Here is a 6,000-nt window from a genome sequence, read left to right on the forward strand (position 1 = left end):
TTTCCTTATCCACTTTCTCAACATCACTCATGATTTTATATACCTCTATCATGTCCCCCCTTAGTCTCCTCTTTTCCAAACTGAAGAGTCCTAGCCTCTTTAATCTTTCCTCATATGGGACCCTCTCTAAACCCCTAATCATTTTAGTTGCTCTTTTCTGAACCTTTTCTAGTGCTAGAATATCTTTTTTGAGGTGAGGAGACCACATCTGTACACAGTATTCGAGATTTGGGCATACCATGGATTTATATAAGGGCAATAATATATTCTCAGTCTTATTCTCTATCCCCTTTTAATGATTCCTAACATCCTGTTTGCTTTTTGACCGCCTCTGCACACTGCGTGGACATCTTCAGAGAACTATCCATGATAACTCCAAGATCTTTTCCTGACTCGTTGTAGCTAAATTAGCCCCCATCATGTTGTATGTATAGTTGGGGTTATTTTTTCCAATGTGCATTACTTTACATTTATCCACATTAAATTTCATTTGCCATTTTGTTGCCCAATCACTTAGTTTTGTGAGATCTTTTTGAAGTTCTTCACAATCTGCTTTGGTCTTAACTATCTTGAGTAGTTTAGTATCATCTGCAAACTTTGCCACCTCACTGTTTACCCCTTTCTCCAGATCATTTATGAATAAATTGAATAGGATTGGTCCTAGGACTGACCCTTGGGGAACACCACTAGTTACCCCTCTCCATTCTGAGAATTTACCATTAATTCCTACCCTTTGTTCCCTGTCCATTAACCAGTTCTCAATCCATGAAAGGACCTTTCCTTTTATCCCATGACAGCTTAATTTACGTAAGAGCCTTTGGTGAGGGACCTTGTCAAAGGCTTTCTGGAAATCTAAGTACACTATGTCCACCGGATCCCCCTTGTCCACATGTTTGTTGACCCCTTCAAAGAACTCTAATAGATTAGTAAGACACAATTTCCCTTTACAGAAACCATGTTGACTATTGCTCAAGAGTTTATGTTTTTCTATGTGTCTGACAATTTTATTCTTTACTATTGTTTCAACTAATTTGCCCGGTACCGACGTTAGACTTACCGGTCTGTAATTGCCAGGATCACCCCTAGAGCCCTTTTTAAATATTGGCGTTACATTAGCTAACTTCCAGTCATTGGGTACCGAAGCCGATTTAAAGGACAGGTTACAAACCTTGGTTAATAGTTCCGCAACTTCACATTTGAGTTCTTTCAGAACTCTTGGGTGAATGCCATCTGGTCCCGGTGACTTGTTAATGTTGAGTTTAATCAATTAATTCCAAAACCTCCTCTAGTGACACTTCAATCTGTGACAGTTCCTCAGATTTGTCACCTACAAAAGCCAGCTCAGGTTTGGGAATCTCCCTAACATCCTCAGCCGTGAAGACTGAAGCAAAGAATCCATTTAGTTTCTCCGCAATGACTTTATCATCTTTAAGCGTTCCTTTTGTATTTTCATCGTCAAGGGGCCCCACTGGTTGTTTAGCAGGCTTCCTGCTTCTGATGTACTTAAAAAACATTTTGTTATTACCTTTGGAGTTTTTGGCTAGCCGTTCTTCAAACTCCTCTTTGGCTTTTCTTATTACACTCTTGCACTTAAGTTGGCAGTGTTTGTGCTCCTTTCTATTTGCCTCACTGGGATTTGACTTCCACTTTTTAAGGAAGTCTTTTTATCTCTCACTGCTTCTTTTACATGGTTGTTAAGCCACGGTGGCTCTTTTTTAGTTCTTTTACTGTTTTTCTTAATTTGGGGTATACATTGAAGTTGGGCCTCTATTATGGTGTCTTTAAAAGGGCCCACGCAACTTGCAGGGATTTCACTTTAGTCACTGTACCTTTTAACTTTTGTCTAACTAACCCCTCATTTTTGTATAGTTCCTCCTTTTTGAAATTAAAGGCCACAGTGTTGGGCAGTTGAGATGTTCTTCCCACCACAGGGATGTTGAATGCTATTGTATTATGGTCACTATTTCCAAGCGGTCCTGCTATAGTTACCTCTTGGACCAGCTCCTGCGCTCCACTCAGGATTAAAGCTAGAGTCGCCTCTCCTTGTGGGTTCCCGTACCAGCTGCTCCATGAAGCAGTCATTTAAAGTATCGAGAAATTTTATCTCTGCATTTCGTCCTGAAGTGAAATGTTCCCAGTCAATATGGGGATAATTGAAATCCCCCACTATTATTGGGTTCTTAATTTTGATAGCCTCTAATTTCCCTTAGCATTTCATCATCACTATTACTGTCCTGGTCAGGTGGTCGATAATAGATCCCTACTGTTATATTTTTACTAGAGCATGAAATTTCTATCCATAGAGACTCTATGGAACCTGTGGATTCGCTTAAGATTTTTACTTCATTTGAATCTACACTTTCTTTAACATATAGTGCCACTCCTCCCCCTGCACGGCCTGTTCTGTCCTTCCGATATATTTTGTACCCCGGAATGATTGTGTCCCATTGATTGGTCTCAGTCCACCAGGTTTCTGTGATGCCTATTATATCTATATCCTCCTTTATCACAAGGCACTCTAGTTCACCCATCTTATTATTTAGACTTCTGGCATTTGTGTACAAGCACTTTAAAAACTTGTCCCTGTTTATTAGCCTGCCTTTTTCTGATGTGCCAGATTCTTTTTTATGTGACTGTTTATCATCTGATCCGTCCCTTACATTATACTTCTCATTCCTCTGCTCCTGACTATAACCTGGAGATTCTCTATCATCAGACTCTCCCTTAAGAGAAGTCTGTGTCCAATCCACACGCTCCTCTGCAGCAGTCGGCTTTCCCCCATCTCCTAGTTTAACTGCTCTACAACCTTTTTAATGTTTAGTGCCAGCAGTCTGGTTCCACTTTGGTTTAGGTGGAGCCCATCTCTCCTGTATAGGCTCCTCCCATCCCAGAAGTTTCCCCAGTTCCTAATGAATGTGAACCCCTCCTCTCTACACCATCGTCTCAGCCACGCATTGAGACTCTGAAGCTCTGCCTGCCTACCTGGCCCTGCGCGTGGAACTGGGAGCATTTCTGAAAATGCCACCATAGAGGTCCTGGATTTCAGTCTCTTCCCTAGCAGCCTAAATTTGGCTTCCAGGACATCTCTCCTCCCTTCCCTATGTCATTGGTACCTACATGTACCACGACCACCGGCTCCTCCCCAGCACTACACATAAGTCTATCTAGTTGCCTCGAGAGATCCGCAACCTTCGCACCAGGCAGGCAAGTCACCATACGGTTCTCCCGGTCATCACAGACCCAGCTATCTACATTTCTAATAATCAAATCTCCCATTACTAACACCTGCCTTTTCCTAGAAACTGGAATTCCCTCCCTCGGAGAGGCAACCTCAGTGCGAGAGGCAACCCCAGCACCATCTGGAAGGAGGGTCCCAACTACGGGAAGGTTTCCCTCTGCTCCCATTGACTGCTCTACTTCCCTGGGCCCTTCTTCCTCCTCAACAGCACAGGAGCTGTCTAAGCGGAGGTGGGACAATTCTACAGTGTCCCGGAAAGCCTCGTCAACATACCTCTCTGCCTCTCTCAGCTCCTCCATTTCTGCCACCCTGGCCTCCAAAGTCCGTACATGGTCTCTGAGGGCCAGGAGCTCCTTGCACCGACTGCACACATACGCCACCCGCCCACAGGGCAGGTAATCATACATGCGACAGTCAGCGCAATAAACTGGATAGCCCCCACTCTGCTGCTGGGCTTCTGCCTGCATTGTCTCCTAGTTAGTGAAAGGGTGGTTTATGGAAAGTAGTTTTGGAATGTGGTTCGGTTTATAGGTTTTAGGGGGGGGCACGGGGAAGGGGTTAGGGCTGGCGAGGGGCTCCCACTCCCTTCCCACTCCCCTGCCAAACTCCCTTGCGAAACTCCCTGTTAGCAGCCCCTGGTCGCTTGTGCGCGGCTTTATAAAGCCCTGGCCTGAGTGAATGCCCCGCCCACTGATTAAGGCTCAGCCAATTACCAGAGGCTTCGAGCTTTCAAACCTGCCTCCAACTGCCAGCCAGAGCACACGGTCCCTCAAACAGCCAAACAAACAAACAGACTGACAAACACAAGCTCAGCACACAGCAAGTAACCCCCAAACACAAACAAACACACACTACAGACAGTCACTTACCCCACAGATGCTGTATTAGCTCCTCCTTCACCTGGAGAACTCCCTTGCGAAACTCCCTGTTAGCAGCCCCTGTTCGCAAAGCTGACTTTTAAAGATGACTTTTATCTTCTCATATTCCAAGAGATCTGAGAAGTTCCATGTGGTTGTGCCACTCATGAGATATCAGGTTTCTTTTAATGAGTTAAAATCATAGCAACTGAAGACATTTATTTCTATATACACATTCTGCAGTCCCTATATTCAAAACAAAACCCTCTGCCCCCTACAGTTTTTGCCTTGAACTCTCTTCAGGGACTCAGTCCCTGTTTCATTCAGCCCTATTATGATACAGCGGCTGTCTTTAGCAGTCAACTCTCATCTACCTCAGCAGGATTAACTGCAATTCTACTGTATCCATTATTTTCAGCTGACACCTCATGGCCCTGCCTAATCCTTTGTGCAAGTCTGCTAAAAAAAAAACCAAAAAACAAAAAAAAGGCAAGCCCTCATGAAAGTCTCAGGGGAAGAGTGTCGGATCATTTTTTAAAATAAATGTGAATGGTGGATGTTTACCTGCAAGGAAATGAAAATCAGATAAGAAAATAGAAGAGTCCTGAATGTCACTGCTAAATGTGAGGTCTTAATTTCTATCATAGGCCCAGCGTCCCCAGATGCTTTCTGAAGGGCTATAAATAAAGTTGTTCACACAGGGCTTTTTCCTTTTGTTTGCTTCCCTTCACTTGCAAATCATGACCACTGCAGTTCTTCCAGCCTCACTGAAGCCAAGAACAGCCTTAGTAAAAGAGCAAAGTTGCAATTATTAACAAGTGTTGCAGTTTTAAATGAATTTATCCTAGGTTTACTGTTGTTCATTATTTCAGTAGTGCCAATGGCCAGGGGCGGCTCTAGGGATTTTGCCGCCCCAAGCACTGCAGGCAGGCTGCCTCCGGAGGTTTGCCTGCGGAGGGTCCGCTGGTCCTGCGGCTTCGGCGGACCTGCCGCAGGCGTGCCTGCCCCTGCCACGGCTTACCTAGAACTAGGCCCACAGTCTCTGCCTTTGAGTGGGCTACACTTTACTTTACTGACCTTCTCCAGTGCCTACAAAAACCCAACTCCCATAGAAAAGCACTTGGAGATCCAGAATTCAGTTACTGAGGATTTTTAGCAAGGATTGCACAGGGTCAACTTTCCCACAACCAAGTCCAAAAGAACAAAATGAATGAACTTATCATTTAAGTACTAACTTTGTAAAATCTTATAAAGAAACATCATAATAATACTAACTTTATTTCTGAACCGTAATAACAAGGCTACTTTATAATCCACATACATTATCCTCACAGTTATACAGTTAATGCAGTTAACGTGTGATAGAGGCCGAAAATAAAAAGTTATATAGATCACTGGAAAATAGTTTTGTTATTATTTAGGAACATTGGTACATTATAGTGCATACATTAATCAGTCTTTGTTTTTTAATGGGAGGAGGAGCCAGAATCTGAAATAAAGCCTAAATGGTAAGAAGGTTCTGTAGGGATTTAACAAGATAAAACACATGTTTCATAAAGGACTTGTATGTACCATCGGGACTAGAGAGACTATGGGCCTAATTACCCACTGCCTTGACCCATGTATAGTCATTTATATCTCTGTAAAAGTTAGTGCAAAGTGGGTGTAAATTGTTGCCAAATGTTGTAAAATACTCATTTTGTACAGATGTAAGTGACGATATGAGTATAGAGGAGTAAAGAATCAAGCCGATATCTCTGTGCAATACTTGATACTTGATAACCTTAACCTCCCAAGAGGCAGATGCTATCAACTTCTGTGTCTGTGGAGCACTCACGTGCCTTCAGTGAGTCATGATGTTTCGTTGTTGTGAGAATATTTGGTCTAAGACAGCAGCCAATATTC

Source organism: Mauremys reevesii, linkage group 2, assembly GCF_016161935.1.
Source record: "Mauremys reevesii isolate NIE-2019 linkage group 2, ASM1616193v1, whole genome shotgun sequence".
Lineage (NCBI taxonomy): Eukaryota > Metazoa > Chordata > Testudines > Geoemydidae > Mauremys > Mauremys reevesii.